Source organism: Triticum aestivum, chromosome 5D (assembly GCF_018294505.1).
Source record: "Triticum aestivum cultivar Chinese Spring chromosome 5D, IWGSC CS RefSeq v2.1, whole genome shotgun sequence".
NCBI classification, from domain to species: Eukaryota; Viridiplantae; Streptophyta; class Magnoliopsida; order Poales; family Poaceae; genus Triticum; species Triticum aestivum.
In genome coordinates, this window is record NC_057808.1 from 416,360,442 (window position 1) to 416,380,559 (window position 20,118).

At 45.0% G+C, this 20,118-nt stretch overlaps 1 protein-coding gene across 8 annotated transcripts in view; it reads left to right on the forward strand.

The window, feature by feature from the left end:
• Nucleotides 1-15,208, forward strand: part of LOC123122256 (MAGE-like protein 2) — a 143,231-nt gene extending 128,023 nt beyond the window's left edge. For 7 of the 8 annotated variants that reach the window (XM_044542417.1, XM_044542420.1, XM_044542419.1 and 4 more), the window contains 5 exons: nucleotides 11,681-11,750; nucleotides 12,636-13,257; nucleotides 13,532-14,075; nucleotides 14,360-14,651; nucleotides 14,893-15,208. The gene's annotated coding sequence lies outside the window, so the exon portion shown is untranslated. Of the gene's footprint in view, nucleotides 1-11,680; nucleotides 11,751-12,635; nucleotides 13,258-13,531; nucleotides 14,080-14,359; nucleotides 14,652-14,892 lie in introns of all 8 variants that reach the window. The other variant, XM_044542413.1, reaches the window with a different exon arrangement.
• The last annotated feature ends 4,910 nt before the right edge of the window (nucleotides 15,209-20,118 follow it).

Sequence of the window (20,118 nt, forward strand, 5' to 3'; positions counted from 1 at the left end):
CGGGCGCGGCGTCGGGTCTCCCAGATCGGGAGGGGAGGAGGCGAGGATGACGGCGGTGGGGCGGTGCCGGGTTGGGCGCCGGCGGCGGGGCGCGTGGTCGCGCGGTCGTCGCAGTTGGGGCGGCGGTGCTCGGGTGCCCCTGATCCCGATCTGGATCAGGGAGGGAGGAGTGGGGCGTGGGGAAGTGGGGGCGAGTGGGGGATCGAGGGGCGACCGGGCTAGGGTTTCAGGTTCGGGGAAGGGCCATATAGGCCAGGGAGGGGTGTGGGGAGTGGGCCGGCCTGGCTGGTGGCCAGGTGGGCCGAGAGGCCCAGTGGGGAGGGAGGGGCTTTCCTATTTTTCTTTTGTACCTTCTTTTACTTTAATTTTAGAGCATATAACCATCCTGTAAAATCGTGGTTTCTCCACCAAGATTACCAAGTGATTATTTGTAACAACTTGAGCATTTTAGTTTTGACAATTGAAAACTTTTATTTTGTCTTGATTTTAAATTTGAATTTGAACGGAATTTGAACCAACGCGAGTTTAACAACAGTAACAGTGATGACATGGCGTCATTAGCAGAGGTTTACTGTAGCTTAATGATCCGGGCGTCACATTTTTCTTGTCAGCTTCGCAATTCGGGTACAACAATTTCTTGTGATCCTCTAACATGCGCTGCAACTTCTTCTTCTCCTTTTCACTTGCGCAGTTTCTCTTTGCATCGGCAATGGCCCGACCTAGATCATCAGCGGGCTCATCTGATGCCTCTTCTTCAGCTTCTTCCTTCATTGCCGGCTCGGTTTTTTCCCGCATTGCCGGCTCAGCTTCTTCCCCCATTGTTGTATCATCGTATTCAGGGAACCCATGGCTAGGATAGCTATCGTCGTCCTCTTCTTCTTCATTTTCTTCCATCATAACCCCTCTTTCTCCGTGCTTGGTCCAAACATTATAGTGGGGCATGAAACCAGACTCAAACAGGTGGACGTGAATGGTTCTTGAGTTAGAGTAATTGTGATCATTCTTACAACCAGCATATGGACAAGGCATAAAACCATCCGCCCACTTGTTTGCCTCAGCCGCAATCAGAAAACTATGCACGCCATTAATGAACTGGGGAGAGCATCGGTCATCGTACATACATTGTCGGCTCATCTTCATTACACAACACCGAAAAGATCAAATTAATACAAGTTCATACATAAAGTTCATACAACACCTAAATGCAACATACAAATAACTCTCTAGCTAAAGCATTTAAATGCAACAACAAATGCGATCAAGATCTCAACTAAGGTAACAATTGGTCCAACAGCATAATGATACCAAACCTCACTATCAATGGCATATTTTCTAATCTTTCTAATCTTCAAGCGCATTTTCTCCATCTTGATCTTGTGATCATCGACGACATCGGCAACATGCAACTCCAATTCCATCTTCTCCCCCTCAATTCTTTTCAATTTTTCTTTCAAATACTCATTTTCTCTTTCAACTAAATTTAACCTCTCGACAATAGGGTTGGTTGGAATTTCCGGTTCACATACCTCCTAGATAAAAATATCTATGTCAACTTGATGGGCATAATTTATCATGAACACGAAATGCAACAAATAGTTTTAAAAGAGAATATACCACATCCGAATCATAACACGGACAAGGGCCGACGGGGACGGATATCAAAATCATGGCACTATGTATAACAAACAACGTGCGGGTAAGATAATTATACAAGTAACTATATATCTAAATCACACAAACATGATTTTTTATATAAAAAAGATAAGAACAAGAGGCTCACCACAAGGTGGTGCCGGCGACAGGACGGTGCGGACGATCGACAGTGGTTAGGACGGAGACGGGAAGGAACTAAGTAAACCACACCTATATATGCAAACTAAGAGTTATTTTGAGCTCAAATTGCATATAAATCAAATAAACGACCACATATAATTCCTCCCAAATTACTAAAACCCACAAATTAATGACTATATAAAGCATTGCAAGAGCTAATCTAGCAATGAGAGATGAAAGGACAAAGTTGCTTATCTTTGTGATCACTTGAATGGATGGGGGCCTTCAAATCTTGACAAAATTTGGGCAAAATATGTGATGAGCTCGAGGGTAGAGGGGAAGAACAGAGAGGAGAGGGGAAAGGGGAAAAACAGAGCGAGTTCGGGTGGACGAAGGGTTTATATAGGACGTCCTTTATTACCGGTTCGTGGCAAGAACCGGTACCAAAGGTGCTGTAGGGGCCCAGTCCGACAACATCCTGCCACCACTCTTTTTAGTACCGGTTTGTGGCACGAACCGGTGCTAAAAGTTCGGCACGAACCGGTACTAATGAGAGCGGCCCGCCTAACCGTTGGAACCGACACTAATGGTCACATTAGTGCCAGCAAAATACAAACCGGGACTAATGAGCTGAACATTTGACCCTTTTTCTACTAGTGATTCCGCCAGGTATCATGCGCCCCGCACAGAGCTCATGCTCCTGCGGTAGCCATGTTCATGCGACGAAGCACTTCACCAGATGGAATTGAGTGATGCGCTAGTCACCAAATGAACACTTGAAGTTTCGATGAAACCTGAACATTCCAAATCGAATTCCACTCACTGCTTTCTCAAGTAGTGCGAGATGAGCCTTCCCTTTCTTCAAGCCATTCTTCTATGTTAAGTTTTGTTCTCACAATCACACGGTAGGCCGAGCGGACTGTAAATATGCCTCGATGTTCTTTGTTCCACGCCCAAAAGCCTGAGATTCTACTAGTGCATAGCGGAATTCTAAGTATAGCTTGTGCTTCAAGAGGGGTGAAAAACCGAGCGAACAAGTTCCTCCCTCCGTGACGCCGTAGTAGTGAGCTCCGCCACCCGAGTGGGCGGGTTTTGAACAGTGGATTTTTTATTTTTGAGGGGTTTTTGGACAGTGGATTTTTTTGAGCGGTAAACCAAACTTTATTACTCAATGGTCAGGTTTACATGAATTGCAAAAGGGTCGTGGGGTGTCCCCAGCCACACATGACGTCCTTCTTCTAAGGATGTAGAGAACTTCACTAAATTATGGGCATCAACATTCATTGCCCAGCCTTCAAAAACAAACTTGCAGCTAGTAAGTTCCCTTGCCCTTGCAACAATCTCCTTAATGATCATACCATATTTCCCATCCGAACCTTTCTCTATCTCATCCACCAGTGTTTTACAGTCACATGCGATAACAACTCGATCTAAAGATAAATCGAGTGCAAGAGACAGAGCTTCTCTACAAGCAAGCGCTTCCAGCGTAGGAGGGTCCGTAATTAGATCGAAGACCATAGCCGACGAACCAAGGTATTTGCCAGTATGATCCCGACAAATCGAGGCTGCCGCCCCCCGTCTCCCATTCCTTGCGAGTCCTCCGTCCACATGGATCTTTGCGATGCCTTCGGCTGGCGCGTTCCATCCTCTCCTGCCTCCCGTTCTTGTGACAGTTGCTGCCCGAGGCTTGTCGCCGGATGACAGTGGATGCAATTGGACGTTTGTAGCTGTCCCTGGCTATCCAATTCCGTGCCATGGGACAGTCAAAACCTGCACTCTGGGCCTGCGTCGCCTGGGCTCATATCGCCCACAGACTAGCCACAGTGGGAGTAACTTCGGTAGTAACATCGAGTCCAACTCAGCAATTTTGCTTATGTGGCAATGAGTTAATGATGAGAGATGTAGTACTAGTAACTTAGCTAGTTACTGTAACATCACATGTCCCAATGCAATATGAGTCTATAACGTAATAAATGAAGCTTTGCATGTTACCACACTTATGTTACTACTCTATGTTACTGCCGCTAGTCACATAGCACAGAGTTTGCACCAGCAACCCACGCAGGCCCGGGACGCGAAACCCACGCACCCATTCGCACTGCCGCCTCCGCGCGCTCACACTCGCCAGGCACGCGCGCCGCGCCTCCTCGCCGTTTCCGCGTTTCCTTCCTCAACGGCGACCCCGATGCCACGGCCGGATGCCACAATCGGCAACCCGGAGCACGCGCCGTCGTATATAAGGATGCCTCGTTTCCCTAGCCCTAGCCCGCGCCTCCTCCGAACCTCACCCGCCGCCGGCCCCCGAAACCCTAACCCACTCCGGCGAGTAGATCCGGCACGTCCTGCTCTCTCCGCCACCAGCCGCCAGAGATGGCCGCCCGCAATCCATCCGCGTCCGCCGCACACCCGCTCCACCAGGATTCCGTTGCCGCCCCCAACTCGCCCCTGCTCGCCGCCGACCCGCTCCACCAGGCTGCCGTGGCCAACCCCAACTCTCCCGTGCTCGCCGCCAACCCGGTCCACCAGGCCAGCGCGGCGGCGTCGGCGGGGATGTATGGCGCTCCTGGGGCCCTCCCAACCGAGCAAGGGTCTTTGACGGTGCTGCCGCCCCCGCCGCCGCCACAAGGCGCGCCTGTGATGAAGACGGTCCAGGGCGTGAACACGGTGGTGCCGATGCCCCTGCGGGAGCTGGTCATGACCCTGCCCCTACAAGGCAGACCTGTGATGGCACCTCTGCCTTTCCCCAGGGGTCCTCCATCCATGATGGCACCTCCGTCCTTCTATGATGTCGCTTCACCAATGACGGTGCAGCAGCCTCCACATGCCGGATACATGATGGGCCAGCCGCTGTTGCGTGCCAGCCCTCCACCGATGGCGGCGCTGCATCTCCCACAGGCCGTACAGATGGTGGCACAGCCGCCTTTGCCAGCTGGCCCCCCTCCTCTCAAGCGTCACCGTCCTGACTACTTTGGTTTGTGCTTACTGCTCAATGCTCTGCCTCTGTTAGATTAATTCTTTGTTTTGTTCCTGCAGATTCATATAAAAGTTTAGCAGAGAGAAATGAAACCTTATCAGATTTGTTGATGCTTATGGTTGTAGTTTATAGAGTAGATTTTGTTGATGCTTATGGTTGTAGTTTATAGAGTAGATTTTTGTTGATGCTTATGGTTGTAGTTTATACAATACTTTATTATTATTATTATGTTTGTAGCTTATACAGTTGTCTGTTTGTTGGCCATATGTACGGTTAGGCTTTTGATTATGTCTAGGTAAAAAGCATATGGCTATAGAAATATCTTTGATTTTTTTCTGGGAAGCTTAATGGTCAACGCTGCAGTTGTTTCTCTTATGGTTCAACATGGATATTCGAGATGTTGTTGATTGTTAGATTGTACCTGTTTATAAGCATCACTGCATCAGGTTTGTAGACTGAAGGTTTGGATTTGTTAATGAGAATTTAGAACATAAGTATGGCAGATTATTGTCTCATTAGCCTAAGTTTTTCTGTTAAATCTTCAAAGAAAAATCCTAGGATAGTTATAGGATACAGTTCTGGGATTTCTCTCTCTATGATGTTGGTAGCATTTTGACATGTGGATTAAGTGTTGCCCAGCTTTTGCTATGTTAAAGACATTGGCGCAAAACTGACAGCACATATTTCTACTATTGTTCTAAAGAGCTTTGAAATGGACATCATATGACCAAATATATTATAAATCTTTAAAAACCTGAATTGGTCAATAGTGCTTACGTCAATCTGGTCGATCTAGCTTAGGGTTTGCATGCTGCTGCGTCGTAGCACGGTCGCACCCTTACTTTTGACACAGCAATTAATAGTTTAATAATGCTAGTTCCTCTTTCCTATTAGTACTCTTCCAATATTTTATTGAGTATGACTAATTGCCGTTTGGGCATTAGTTGTATATTTTTGTCATCGCTGAGCTGCATGATAGGTTAAATAAATCACCATCTCTTCAGTTGGCAGCTTAGATTTTTCTCATCTCAAAAAGTCCCCTACATTTATCAATGCGTGTGAATATCTTTAATGCTTGTTACGAAAAATCAGCGTGCATATGTCCATTTCAACCTCATAGATGATATGCTCGTCATTTTTTTAACTTGTTTAAACCCTTTTCACATTGGTAACGCCGTAACTGTGAGATTGCCTTTCCCCCCTCTCCAGATGTCCCTTTCTTGATATGTGATATAGCTAGATCCACACTTTAGTTAATGCTCTCATGTTAACGCGTGTTATGAAAAATCAGCGTGCATATGTCCATTTCAACCTCATAGATGACAAATGAGGTTATCATTAGCAAACGATACTAAAACGTTGATATGCTCGTCATTTTTAACTTATTTAAACCCTTTTCACATTGGTAATGCTGTAATAGCCTTTTCACATTGGTAATGCTGTAATAGTAAGATTGCCTTTCCCCCCTCTCCAGATGTCCCTTTCTTGATCTGTGATATAGTTAGATCCACACTTTAGTTAATGCTGTCCTGTTAATGCGTGTTATGAAAAATCAGCGTGCATAGGTCCATTTTAACCTCATAGATGACAAATGAGGTCATCATTAGCAAACGATACTGAAACGTTGACATGCTCGTCACTTTTTTAACTTATTTAAACCCTTTTCACATTGGTAATGCCGTAACAGCGAGATTGCCTTTTCCCCCTCTCCAGATGTCCATTTCTTGATATATGTGACATAGTTAGATCCACACTTTAGTTAATGCTGTCCTGTTTATTTTTATCGGGCTTGCTTTTTAAATGGTAGGTATAATTAATAATTTCAAGCAATCATGAGTTAGAGAACTGAGCGCTAGCCCAATGGTAGGAGTTCAGGTTGTTGAACCTACACATCTGTGTTTGAATCCCCACGGGGACTCCACTTGGGTGCTATCCATGTTTATTCGTGGAGCGGTCCCACTTCTACCTATCCGCTTGGGTGCTATCTGCGTTTATTGGTGGAGTGGTCTCACTTTTACCTAACAGTGGGCAGTTAAGGGAGGGATACGTCCCCCTTTAGCCCTGTTTGTTAGCAATCACGAGTCACGTGCCGCTCAATGTCTTTTAGAAGTTCATTCATTCCCAGTAACATATACATGCATATAATTTAGTTATTACACCCTTCTGTAGACATGCCTTTTGGTGCGGATGACTGGTTTTGAGCTGGAAATGGCTGGATTTGATGAATCAATGGGACTGCCTTATGGGCCTTACATAAACAATGAGGTAACACAACAATTCCTTGTTCCTCATTAAGACTAGCAGCTTCATCAGTAAATGTGAAGTACTGGATTATTCTATTTGACCTGGTGCATCTTTACAGATGCTTTCTGTTAGTTCTTATGAGCCACATCTTCCTTCAGACGCATCAAACACCCTACATGTTGAAGGTTTCCCACCCAACTGTATCAGACGGGAACTTGCACGTATCCTTTGCTATTATTATTTTGAGTTTATTTGTCATTTAATTAATAAGGGAACTATCTTGTATGTTTATGTTCTTACCAATCTTATGTCTCAGTCTTTTCTTTTGTGTTTAGCTTGCACCATTTAGTGCTTCAGCTCCTTGACTCTTGCTTCTCTAGATATATATCGCCCTTTTACTGGGTTCTGTGCAGTAAGGCTGGTCAACACAGGATATAGTAATCGACATGTAATAGCTTATGCTGACTTTGAAACTTCTGCCGAAGCCTTCTCTGCCATGAAGTCTCTGCAAGGTGAATATAACATCATTGTCAGTCGAAACTGTGTCCCTTACATTCTACTCCCTCCGTTCCTAAATATTTGTCTTTCTAGAGATTTCGACAAGTGACTACATACAGAGCAAAATGAGTGAATCTACGCTCTAAAATATGTCTATATACATCCGTATGTGGTAGTCCATTTGAAATTTCTAAAAAGACAAATATTTAGGAACGGAGGGAGTAGTATTCTATACCTGATACTTACGTTACCAATTCTTTTGAGCTTTGGTCTGCACATCCTTTGTATCAATATCGTTGTGTTCCCAAGTTGTGACTCTTACATAAGTACTTACGGCAGTTATCAACCCTTGTTGATTGTTTCATTGTTTGTTCGCATAGCTTTCCTGTTCTTACTGAGCTAGAGTTTACATGCTAGAATCTGCATGCAGAATAGAGAATACATCCCTTTGCTCTATTCTTTTCTGCTATGTTTCACTTCCAGTAGGTTGCGTGTTAACTATTGTTTATGTATCCCACATCTTGCAAATATAAGTGTAGCATTTATTCATTTCATATCCAGCATCTGCCAGATAACTTTTACCTGAATATTGAGATAAGTGCCTCGTATTGCTACTACTATTTTTCCTTTTTTTTTAGTATTTTAGTGCATCAACTTTGTTCCCTAGATGATTGGTTTCAGACTTTCTACAGTTAGCATAATCCCTTACTTTGTTTGTGTCTCACTATCCCAAAATATGTCAGTGTTATAGCACGAAATTGACACTTGTTTGGTTGTGGGCTTGAAATAAACAATGGTGCTTCTTTTTGCAGGTTATTTGTTTGATATGCATGACCGATACTCAGTCAAATTGGACCTCCAGTTCCTTCCTGGTCCGTCCAAGGTAAACTGATGGCTCGTGCTAGGCGATAAATTTTGTCGGTCTCAGTTTCTTATATATCAATCTGAAACCATCAATTTGCAAATTCTTCCTTGCTTATGTTACCGCATGGGTGAGAATGGACAACTTGATTAATTGTTTCTCAGGCTTTACCTGATACACTATGATGAGCCTATATTAGAACTGGAATTGGTTTTTTAAAGTTAAATGTTGTATGAGATGCTCTAGTTTGTCATTTTGTACCGTAACTTATCATGTATCTGCGTGGCCCATACAATACAGTTATGAGCAACTGAAGGTTTCATATCACCAATGTTTTACAAAAGTAAAAGGTTTCTGTTTGGTGGGCATATTACATCAATATAGTTTTATTGTGGATTACACAAGGTCCATGACATGGCATGTGCCTGGTGCTCTTTAAGCTGCTTATCTTGAAGATAAGCAATGTTCTGTTCGGTGCAATGATGTTTTCTGTTGTTGGGTTACTCAGGCAAGATCGATTGTGTTCGGTTCATAATCACTTAGTCACCTAGCCCACCTGTCATGCTCTTTTGGCTAAATTGCCACAATTGTGTCCATCACACTTCGGCCAACCAAGTAACCATATGCCATGACTCTCGATCCATGTTCCTTAGTGTGTGGGCGTCACGCGGGGTTGGAGTGGTAGGATTCCTTGCGGTTTCGGGCGAGGCTCGCGTTGGCAGGGGAGGGATGCGCGGAACTGCCCGCCGGGCGTCCTGATTTCCGGTGGATGCTTGGGAATTGTGAAGATCTTTTTGGTTGTGTTGTGCCGTACCGTGTCCTCATCGGTGGCGGGTGTGTGTACCCGCCGCCCGTGGCAGATAGTAGGGGATCTCTCCGTCCAACCGCGCCGCCGGCGAGGAAGGAGGAAACGGCGAGGAGTCATTTTTTTTAGAATGGGGCATGGGAGGATTCGAGCAGAGGAGGAAGATGGCGGGATGATGAGCCTTAATGGTGATGGTGTTTGAGGTTGGTAGTGGGCCTCTTAATTGTGTTCGATGTACATTATGGAGGCCCAGTCGGGAAAGCCCACTGAGAGCCACTGCTGTCTGACGGGCGGGCTCACACAGAGGGCCCCTCTAGGAGACGGAGAGGGAGATGGCGGCGGCGGCAGCAGGTGCGGCGTGGTATCGTATTCGCGGTCAGCGGTGGCGAGCGCGCTGCGTAGGAGGATGGTTGGGAGGCGGAGCGACAGGCAGCGTCGTGGCGCATGGCCGCACCCGCACCACGGGTGAAGCAGCAGCCGCTAGGGAGCTGAGGCAAGCCGCAATCGTCCCTTAGTTTCTGTATACTTCTCTTGTCAGCTGTCACCGTAATTGTCAATAGAAATTGCCAATTTTGGTTGCTAATCCTGCAGGTTAGCACAGTAGGCCAAAAAACGTTGTATCAGCCGCTTTGGCTCTTCTTCTAAGAAAATGATGCATCTTTCCATGTTTATTCTAGAAAGAACAAAAGTAGAAGATGCTAGCTCTGTAAAATTATTCTCAGATGGTGCGACACTGCGACTGCTCCGTACAAATGTGCAACTCAAGCAGAAATGTTGGGTGTGCGTTAGTTCAGAGGAAATTATTTGGCCATGACCCTAAAAACAGGAACCTATTTGCCCATCAATTTGACCTTGCAATGTTTTTCAAATTTATCCATGAATTTGAATTGGATTGGATTAGATTGCATGACATAGTAGTTAAATGGATGTTTGGTTTGTCTACACAAAGACCGGTATGTTTGATTCAAGTCAGTGGTGTGTGGTTTCGCAGATTCACACAGCAATCATTTTGTACAACTACTCTGGCCATGAGTAATGTTAATGTAACATATAATGGATCTTTCCATTTTATGGCTTCTCCTTACGTTTTCAACCCCAGTCTCTCGATCCTTGGCGCTTAATAGAAAAATCACTGTGTTAGTCAATGTAGGTTATGAGGAATGGCCTGACATGAATGAGCCTACCCAGTCTTATCTTGTGTAACTTCACAGTTGAAGTAGTAATAATTGCAGCAGGTTTTTGATGTTCACCTAGTTTCTTGACCTCGATTCTTTGTGCAATACTCTGGTTATTCGAATATGCCTTAATGCATTATAGTACACTCTAATTTAGCTGTTGGATTCTTTCTGCACCGAGCTATTTTCCCATCATACCTTATCTGGATGCCTCTAATGTATTCTCCGCTCTGGTCATGTCATGCGCTTATTTCAACATAAACTGAACATTGTTTGGCAATCTATTTATTTTGTATGAACAAGACATCATGCTGGAGACTTTGTATAAAGGCCAATGGCTGTCCACAGTTAAACATAGTAGCTTTGAAGACCTGCAGATTTAGTGTGTACATCTTTTAATTTGCAATGCTAAACAATTGGACCCTCATTAGTACTGGTATGCTATCTTGGCAGTTGGTACAGCCAGTAAAGTGTTGTTTGTTTTGCCATTCAGATTTGACTACATAGAACTAGGACCCTTTTGTATGGAATTTCTGGATCAAATCAAAACAATCTTTCTGCATCTAAGGACCATGTTGACATGTAGTTCGGATAGTCCAATGCTTACCTTCTTTAGCCTGCATATAATTGCATGGTGATACATTTAGTTATATCTCTGGCTCAAGAGAAGGGCTGGGCGACCCTAACTAGACCAGTGTCAAGATGCCATCGGGGCTAGCATCGTCAGACCAAGTCGGCGTTCTTGCTTGCAAAGGCTTGAGAGAAGAGGTTGGTAAAGAACACGATGTTGCCTTGACGATGCACATGGATCCATGCTGACGGACAACACAAATAACCAGCCTGTCGTCCATAAAGAAAAATGGGGACGAAAACTTCCAGGCACCTCAACAACGCCGCAACAGGCATCACCGAGACGGGATTGGAGCTGGAGGACTTTTATCAAGATGACACCGCCATCAGGGTAGGAGCGACGGCGCTGTGAGACCAAAACCTAGTGCACAAAGGACAAGAAAGAGAATCCTCTCCCCTCTGCGCCGCAGCGACGGATCGTCGGTCGGAGGCTGAGGGGAGAGGAGATTGCTCTTGTTGGCAGCTAGGGTTTCTTTCTTCTGTTAAATGTGTTTGGATGAACTCAAGTTTGTTTTTTTGTCGAAGAAATTGTAAAGAATAAACGACTTCATGTATGATGCTTGTCCAAAAGTGGAAGCACCGCTTCTTTAGGTGTAGTGTTGCCATGCATAAAAGATAAATATTGGTAGGAGTTTGCGCTCAAATTTGACCATGTGATATTGTGATGCGATTCTAACTTCTGCCTGGTCTGACTCCTGTGTGTACGGTGAGGAGTGCAGATCTGCTGCCTTTTGTAGTTCTGTATGCTAATGGGAATCCATAAGATGAAGGCCCTTGTGTTTCGCTGAGGTATGTGCATTAATCTTGACTTCCTGACTTTGGTTTGTGCTTGTTTACTGCTCATTTCTCTGCCTATGTAGATTAATTGCTTGTTTTGTTCCTTGAGATTCATATAAAAGTGTAAGGGACAACGGTAATAGATGTGGTAGTTTAGCATTGATAAATGGAATCGTATCAGATTTTGTTGATGCTTATGTTAGTAGTTAATACAATAGATTTGTTGATGCTTATGGTTGTAGCTTATGCAATCTGTTTGTTGGCTTTGTGCGCCTGGCTTTCTGTTATGTCTACAAAAAACATAGGGCTACGGTAGCAGTATAGCCCTATCTTCAAATATTTTTTGTGGGAAGCTTAATAGTCAATTCTGTGGTTGTTTTCTAGCTTAACAGGGGTATTTGAGATATTGTTTTGTAGACTAATACATGTTTGGATTTGTTAACGAGAATCTAGAACAGAAGCATGGCAGATTATTGTTTCCTGCTTCTCCAAAAGTGGAAGCAACACTTTTTTTAGATGCATTGTTGCCATGCATTATAAAAATGACAGGTATGCGAGGATAAACAATGGTAGGATGTGGTTCATGCAGTTTGTGCTCAAACATTTTTTGTTTTTGAAACGGAATAGTTTGTGCAAAAATTTGATCAATAAGCTGGTCTGTTCAACCAACGGTTGGATGTTTTACCTTTTTGTGAGAATTTATAGTCTACTTTTCTATCTCTACCATGTTGTGCTTTTAGTATAAAATAGATAGATAGATGATGTGGCCTGGCAATATTGCGCAGGACATGGGTTTAGTAACAAATGTGGAACTTTGGCTTATCATTATTTTCAATGTTTTTCATGGCATTCATGAAATTTAAATGTATCATTGGAATTGAGTTTACCTCATGTCAGGCATCAAGGTCAAGATCATATTTCTGTGAAATGCGTTGAAAGGATTCTAACGATATTGTCGTTGGTGATGTTAAGAGTCGCTGAAGAACTCATTGCGTTAGACATTGCTATTCATCCAAGACATGAAAAGCAAATGAGACCACATCAGTTGGCAGGTTTCCACTTTCTGGTTGTTTCATGAGTATTGATCTTTGCTATGCTGGACACAGTCATGGGTGTTATTGTGGTGATCTGTTTCCTGCTAGTACATTGTTGTTTGCAAGCTTGTATATTTGTAGGTATTGAAGCAACTTTGCTCTTTGTAATGCTAGTGTGAATATAGTTTGCCCAGTTGAAGTATTTCCACTGCCCTTTACACTCACATCACCTTTGTGTTTTTCTTTTCTTTAGAGACTCCTTTTCTGGGTATTCTGTGCATTATTAGAAGCAAAGAACAGTATTTGAATTTGGACTGAATTTACTGTAGGTGATATTTCTAGTGTATCTCTAGTTGCTACTAGCTACTAGCTTTATGCATAAAGTTTCATTACTACTTGAATTGAATTGTACCAGGTGAAGCACAGAGCTCGATGCCAAAAATAAAGATACCTAGTAAACCTAGGAGAAAGAATTGATGAATAAGGTGCCTATTTGTTCATCAATTACTATGCTTGTGTTAAACAATTAGTGGGTTGACTACTACATAATGGCCGCTGCATTTTATGATCATTATAGTTCTTCACATGTAACTGTCTGTGCTTCTACTTATGATTGCCTTGTATGCATCCCACATTTTTCTTGTCCACCTTGCATGGGGCTTATATGCAACATCAGCAGAAGTGCTACTTCCATTGCTGGTGCAAATTTATTTCTTCGCTCTTCTATGATAATAACTAATTAGTCATATCTTTCTGTAGGCATGTATTACCGCAGAAAAAGAAAGCCTTCCGACCCCATCAATAATCTTTCACTTACTGCAAATAAGATTCGCAGCTGGGGATGTGGCAGTGTTACCGAGGAGTGGGACAGCTTGTATGCTCAGAAGGTCCAATTGTTAACTTTCCTTTCTACTCTGCCTGAGCCCGCTCTGAGTTATGGGCCGAGTGTTAAAACTAATATGGCCAATTCTATTGAGCAAAGAGAACAGAAAAAGAGTGACATAATAGTTCTTGATTCGGATGATGATGATGAAAGCACAGGAGCACACAAATAACTGACGCCTGAGAAAAACAAACAGCTCACACCTGAAAAACATAAATAGCTGATACCATCAGAACAGGCTGGTGCTCTCATGAGAGGTAACCGAAGAAATTGATGAAGTAAATGAGACAATGCATGCTAGAGATCAAAACAGTCAAATTGTTCCATATAGTCCTTCGGCCAGCTATCAACCATCAGCAGTTCTGTTTGAGAGTTATATTGCAGAAAAGACCTGAGGAGGAACGTATCCATGATCTGGCTGTATGTACGTTTCACTTGCATTTTTTACTGAGAGTTATATTGTTATTTTTTGTTCTACATGTCTGTAATGACAAATTAGTAGCATCAACTTTGCACTGCTGTTATCATTGTTTTCAATTTTTTTAATGTTCATCCATAATTATTTGACACATCTTAGTTCACAAGTACCCCTTTCTCTTGTACTGAAAATAATGGAGTATAATTGTTTGAAATTTGCTGAATCTATTCCAATTGAATGCTGAAAGTTTTCATCTTCCAGCTGTAACTCTTCCTGCTCAATGTAGGTCGCTACCCATAAGGAGAAAATAGCAGAAACACAAGTTTTTCGTTCACTTCCTAAGGAGAGAAAAATAAACGAAAAGTTGATCCAAATTCCCAAGTAGATGGGAAGGTTAAAATTGTGCCAAGAAAAAGAGAAAAAATGAAGCAAATCCAGCAGTATTTGATTTGCCCTCAGAACCTTACAATCCTGTGGGGGAAGACGAGCCTATGGAGGAAGAAAATATACAAGAAAAGGAAAGTGATGGTCTTGAAGATTTTTGGAATGAGTACTCAGTGGCACTTGAAAGCTCTAAGGTACAAATTATAATCACAGATTTATGACTTTTGTTGCTGCAACATTTTGAAACATATCATTTTGTAATTTGATAGTTGTGCTTATAATAGCGTGCTCTGTCTGCAAATTGATTCAACTTGTTAAGTTTGAGAATAGATGAGCTCAGCTCAATAAGAGAAATCTGCAAACTTAATCTTCAGTAAATTGTTTATTTGGATTTATGTTGTTTGTCGTAATGATTTAGTTATATTTATTCGCCAGCTCGACACACTTGAAGAGGCAGCCAATGAGAAAGAGGTGAACAACGTCTGCAATCATGAAATACAGATTCATGAAGATCTGGGCCATGTATGCCGTGTCCGCGGTATGATTGTGAGAAGGCCTAACACAATCATTGATTATCAGTGGAGAAAGGCATGTTATTTGTTTAAGATATGTGATGATGCTTCTATAACTCTGAGGCCGTTTAGCAACATATGTAGTTCTATTTTTTTGCAAGTTCTTAGCGAATATCCTTTTTAGCAATAAGCAAAGTGGCCCACAGGCACGTGTGGGATTCCCATTTGGTGTGCTGAAACTGCTTTGAAATACATTTTTTATTTTCGGCCCACAAGCACGTGTGGGATTCCCTCCGTTCCTTTATGTAAGGTGTATTATTTTTGGCACGGTGACTAAGGCATATAATTATAGACATGTTAGGACGAAATTACCCTTGGCAAATTTGTTGTTTAGTGGCAAGTAAATTAGTTAGTTTAGGAAAGTAAGAGATACATGCAATCGACAGAGAGATACTTTCCTTCTATTCCTACTGTTAGAGAAAGCAACTTAATCTTATTAGAAGGCCAAAGGCAGCATATATACAAGTACATGAGGATGCCAAAAGGCTAGACCGCAAAAGACCAAAAGTCATCACTAATATAACTGTAACACCACCCCCCCCCCCCCTCAAACTCATGGTGGATCCACAACACTGAGTTTGGAGAGGTGAAATCTATGTTGTGCTCTAGTCTGCGCCTTCGTGAAGAAGTCCGCTAGCTGTAACTCGGAAGGTACATACTGAAGAGCAATAACATGATCCTGCACAGCAGCGCGCACATAGGAAGCATCAACACCAATATGCTTGGTAAGCTCATGCTTCATGGGGTCCCGCACAATACTGATAGCACCTGTACTGTCGGACAAGAGGGTGGTAGGTGTAGTAACAGAAACACCAAAATCCTCCAGTAGCCATCATAACCAAGCCACCTCTGCCGTCAGAAGAGCCATAGCTCTCACCTCGACCTCTGCACTCGAACGGGAAACTGCAGTATGTTTCTTCGTCTTCCAGGCAATGAGAGAACCACCAAGAAAAACACAGTAAGCAGAAAGTGAATGGCGATCCGAAGGATCACTAGCCCACGTAGCATCTGAATAGGCCTGGAGCTGTAATGAGCTAGAACGGGGAAAAAGAGACGATGAGAGATCGTGCCACGAAGATATCGTAGAACACGAAGAAGATGACTATAGTGAACTGAACTGGGAGCGGAAACAAACTCGCTCAGAATATGGACAGGATATGAGATATCCGGATGAGTGACAACAAGATAGAAAAGACTCCCAACAAGATGACGATAACGCGTCGGATCAGACAATGGCTCACCATCAGAAGCGCGAAGGTTAACATTGAGCTCCATAGGAGTCTCTGCAGTGCGCTCATCACTAAGAGCCGCACGAGCAAGAAGATCATGCATATACTTTTCTTGAGAAATAGAAAAGCCATCAGAGGTGGAGGAAACCTCAATCCCAAGAAAGTAACGAAGAGGACCAAGATCAGACATAAGAAACTGCTCATTGAGACGGGCCTTAACAAAGGCAATGTACTCAGAATCATCGCCAGTGATGATCATGTCATCAACATATAGAAGAAGAGTGCGTCCACGAGCAGAAAGGTGGACAAACAACGCTGGATCATGAGCACTGGGCGAAAAACCAGCTGCAGTGACCACAGAGGCAAAACGCTCAAACCAAGCACGGGGGGCTTGCTTAAGGCCATATAGAGAGCGACGAAGACAACAAACCATGCCATCAGGAACTGAATACCCAGGTGGTGGCTGCATATAAACTTCCTCACGCAACTCACCATTAAGAAATGCATTCTTAACATCAAGCTGGGACACAGACCAGTGGCGAACAGAGGCCACGACAAGAAGTGTGCGGACAGTGGTCATATGGGCCACAAGAGCAAAAGTCTCGTCGTAATCACGACCATGCTCATGCTGAAAGCCACGAGCCACAAGACGAGCTTTATAACGCTCAAGAGAACCATCAGAGCGAGTCCTAATCTTATAGACCCACTTACAAGTGATGGGACGAACACGGGGAGGAAGAGAAACCAGGTCCCATGTGTCGTTGCGCTCAAGGGCAGCAATCTCCTCTGCCATCGCAAATTGCCATTCAGGATGAACAATAGCATCTCGGTAAGAAGTTGGCTCAAGAACGGTCGAAAGACCATAACGAGGAGAATATCGGTCAGGGGGCGGACAAGGTAGAGAACGAAGACCATAAGTCGGGTGAGAGGAGGAAGACGCCACACCAGAAGTAGAGGGCACATCTGTAGACTTATCCACAACACGTGGACGACGAGTATAATGGAATGAAAGGAGGGAAGAGGTGGAATCACTGGAGGTGGAGACGGGGAATGTATCGGTGATGAAGGTGGAGAAGGGGATGAAGGAGGAGAAGAAACCATAGGAGAGGCCGGGGTTGGATATGCAACAGCGGGATGACGAGTAGGAATACTGGGCACAAAGGGTGGTGTATCCGGAAATGTAAGAAAAGAGATGTCCTCCGTAGAAAAAGCCAAGGAGGATGGACGCGGATAGAAGGGACGAGATTCATCAAAGGTCACATCCCGGGAAATACGCATCCGACGACCGACAGGATCCCAACACCAATAGCCCTTATGCTCATCACTGTATCCAAGAAAGACACACTCAACAGACTGAGTGGTCAGTTTGGTGCGTTCACGAGGGGCAAGAAAACATAGCAAACGCAACCAAACAAACGCAGCGCTGAATAATCAGGAGAATGACCAGAAAGACGCTCGAGAGGAATACCACCTTGTAGAGCAGCATAAGGCTGAATGTTGATGAGATATGTGGAAGTGGTAATAGCCTCAACCCAGAAGTGAGGTGGAAGAGAGGCGGCAATCATCATTGCACGCGCCATCTCAAGAAGGTGACGATGCTTGCGCTCGGCCACACCATTCTGAGCATGAGCACTAGGGCAAGAGAACTGAGTAAGAGTACCCTGCTCAGCAACAAATCCTCGCAATGCATGGGAGATATACTCACCAGCGGAATCTGCACAAAAAACACGAATAGGAGTGGAAAACTGGGTATGAACCATGGCAGCAAATTTTTTGTATATAGGTAAGACCTCACTACGAGAAGACATGAAATAGATCCAAGTGTACCGAAAAAAATCGTCTATAAATATAATATAGTACTGATGACCCCCTTTTGAGCGAAGGGAAACGGACCCCAAACATTAGAGTGAACGAGATCAAAAGGACGCTCGGACACTGACTCACTGTGAGGGTAGGGTAGCTGAATCTGCTTACCAAGCCTACAACCCAAACAATCCAACTAAGCGTTACCGGAGACACACCCTAGAACACCGCGATGAACCAAAGATGAGAGACGAGAACCACATAAATGGCCAAGACGATGATGCCACTGTTGAAAAGAGCTGGTAGATGCAGCTATAGAGGCTGCGAGACTGGCGGCGGTGGCAGCAGAGGGAAGACGAAGCCAGTCAAGCTCCCAGAGACCATTAGAGCGTCGAGGGCTAGCACCAAGCAGAGCACCCGTGCGACAATCCTGAACAGAACATGAATCGAAGTCGAGAATGACCCTACAACTAGAGTCAACAATCCGACCACCAGATATGAGCTACATGGTAAGTCGAGGAACATGAGTGACAGAGGGAACATGAAATGAAGAGGTGCTAAGAGTGCCTCAACTAGCTACAGGGAGGGGAGTGCCATCAGCCGTAAGAACATGAACATGAGACTCGACTGGTTGAACGGACGTCAAAGTGGAAGAATCATAAGTCATATGAAAAGACGCTCCAGTATCAAGAATCCATGGGGATGTACCTGAATGAGTAGAAGGTGGTTTCTCAATGTCAGAAGAGTCAGCCACAGAACCTGCAGAAACCGTCGGTGAAGAATCCCAAGCATCAAGCAGGCATTTTCAGCTGTGCAATCTCATGCGCGGACAGAGACACAGCAGAAGAGGTTGAGGTAGAAACACATGCCGGCGATGAGCAGTCGCCTCCACCCGTGGAAGCCGCGTGTAGAGTCGATCGGGAGTAGCGAGTTGACATAGAGCCACATGTGAAAGCCACTGGGGGAGTCGACGTAGAGCGGTCACCGTCGAACACGGAAGCCTTGAGAGGAGTTGACGCAGGGCAACAATCACCAGGTGCGGAAGCCGTGGGAAGAGTCGCTGAAGAACGACCAACACCATGCAGAGAAGCGGCTAGAGGAGACGGTGCAGCTGCCGAAGGAGTTGATATCGAACGACCAGCATCACCGGTGGATGTCGCATAAGGTGTCGAAGTAGGGCGACAACCACCACCTCCAAGCGGGTGAGCACCAAGCATCGAGGAAAGGCGCATGTGCGAGACGGGATCAATGTATGGAATACCGTCGAAAAACACAGGGCAGCGCGGGAGAGGCGTACCCGACAAAAGCATTGCACCTCTCTTTTTTTACTCCTTTTCCCCCTTTTTTTCCTCTTCTCTCTCTCTCTCTCTAACAATCACAGAACTGAAGCCAGGCAGCCGAAAGCAGAAGCAGGCCAACTGGACCCCGGCTGCCCAGAAGCAGCCCAAAGCAGAACGATGCACGGGCGGCGCAGGGAGGACGCGCACAGACGCAGGAAGCAGGTGGATCGATTCGGTCCACCTAGTCAAATACACGTCATGAGAAGAATCTAGTACCCGATGGCCGATCTAGAACGGGAACCGGTGGCCGGCGGACGTGGGTGGCAGCAGGAATCGGCGACCGATGGACACGAACGGCGGCGGAGCGGGGCGGACGCGCACGGCCTGAGGAGGGGCGGCAGCGGCTTGGACGGGAGAAGGTGGGGCCGCGGCGGTCTGGCCAGGAGGAGGTGGGGTCCCCACGGATGCACAGATGCTAGTCGCTCGACCGGAAGGCGCAGGTAGCGCAGCGACCTGAATCGGGCTAGGTTGCAGCAGAGCAGCATACACAGGTGCGGGCAGAGTCAGGGAAGATCTAGAGCAGCAGCTCGAGCCCAGCAGCCAGATCAGGAGCCGGAGGGACACATCTGGTCAGCAGGCGGCGGAAGTGAGCGGAGCAACATGAGAATCAGCAGATCAAGACCAAGGGCCAGGGGAAAGCTAGCAGCAGCAAGACGTGAGGAGGTCGCTCATGGCGGTGAGTAGATGGGATCGAGGAAAAAGACTAGATCGATACTG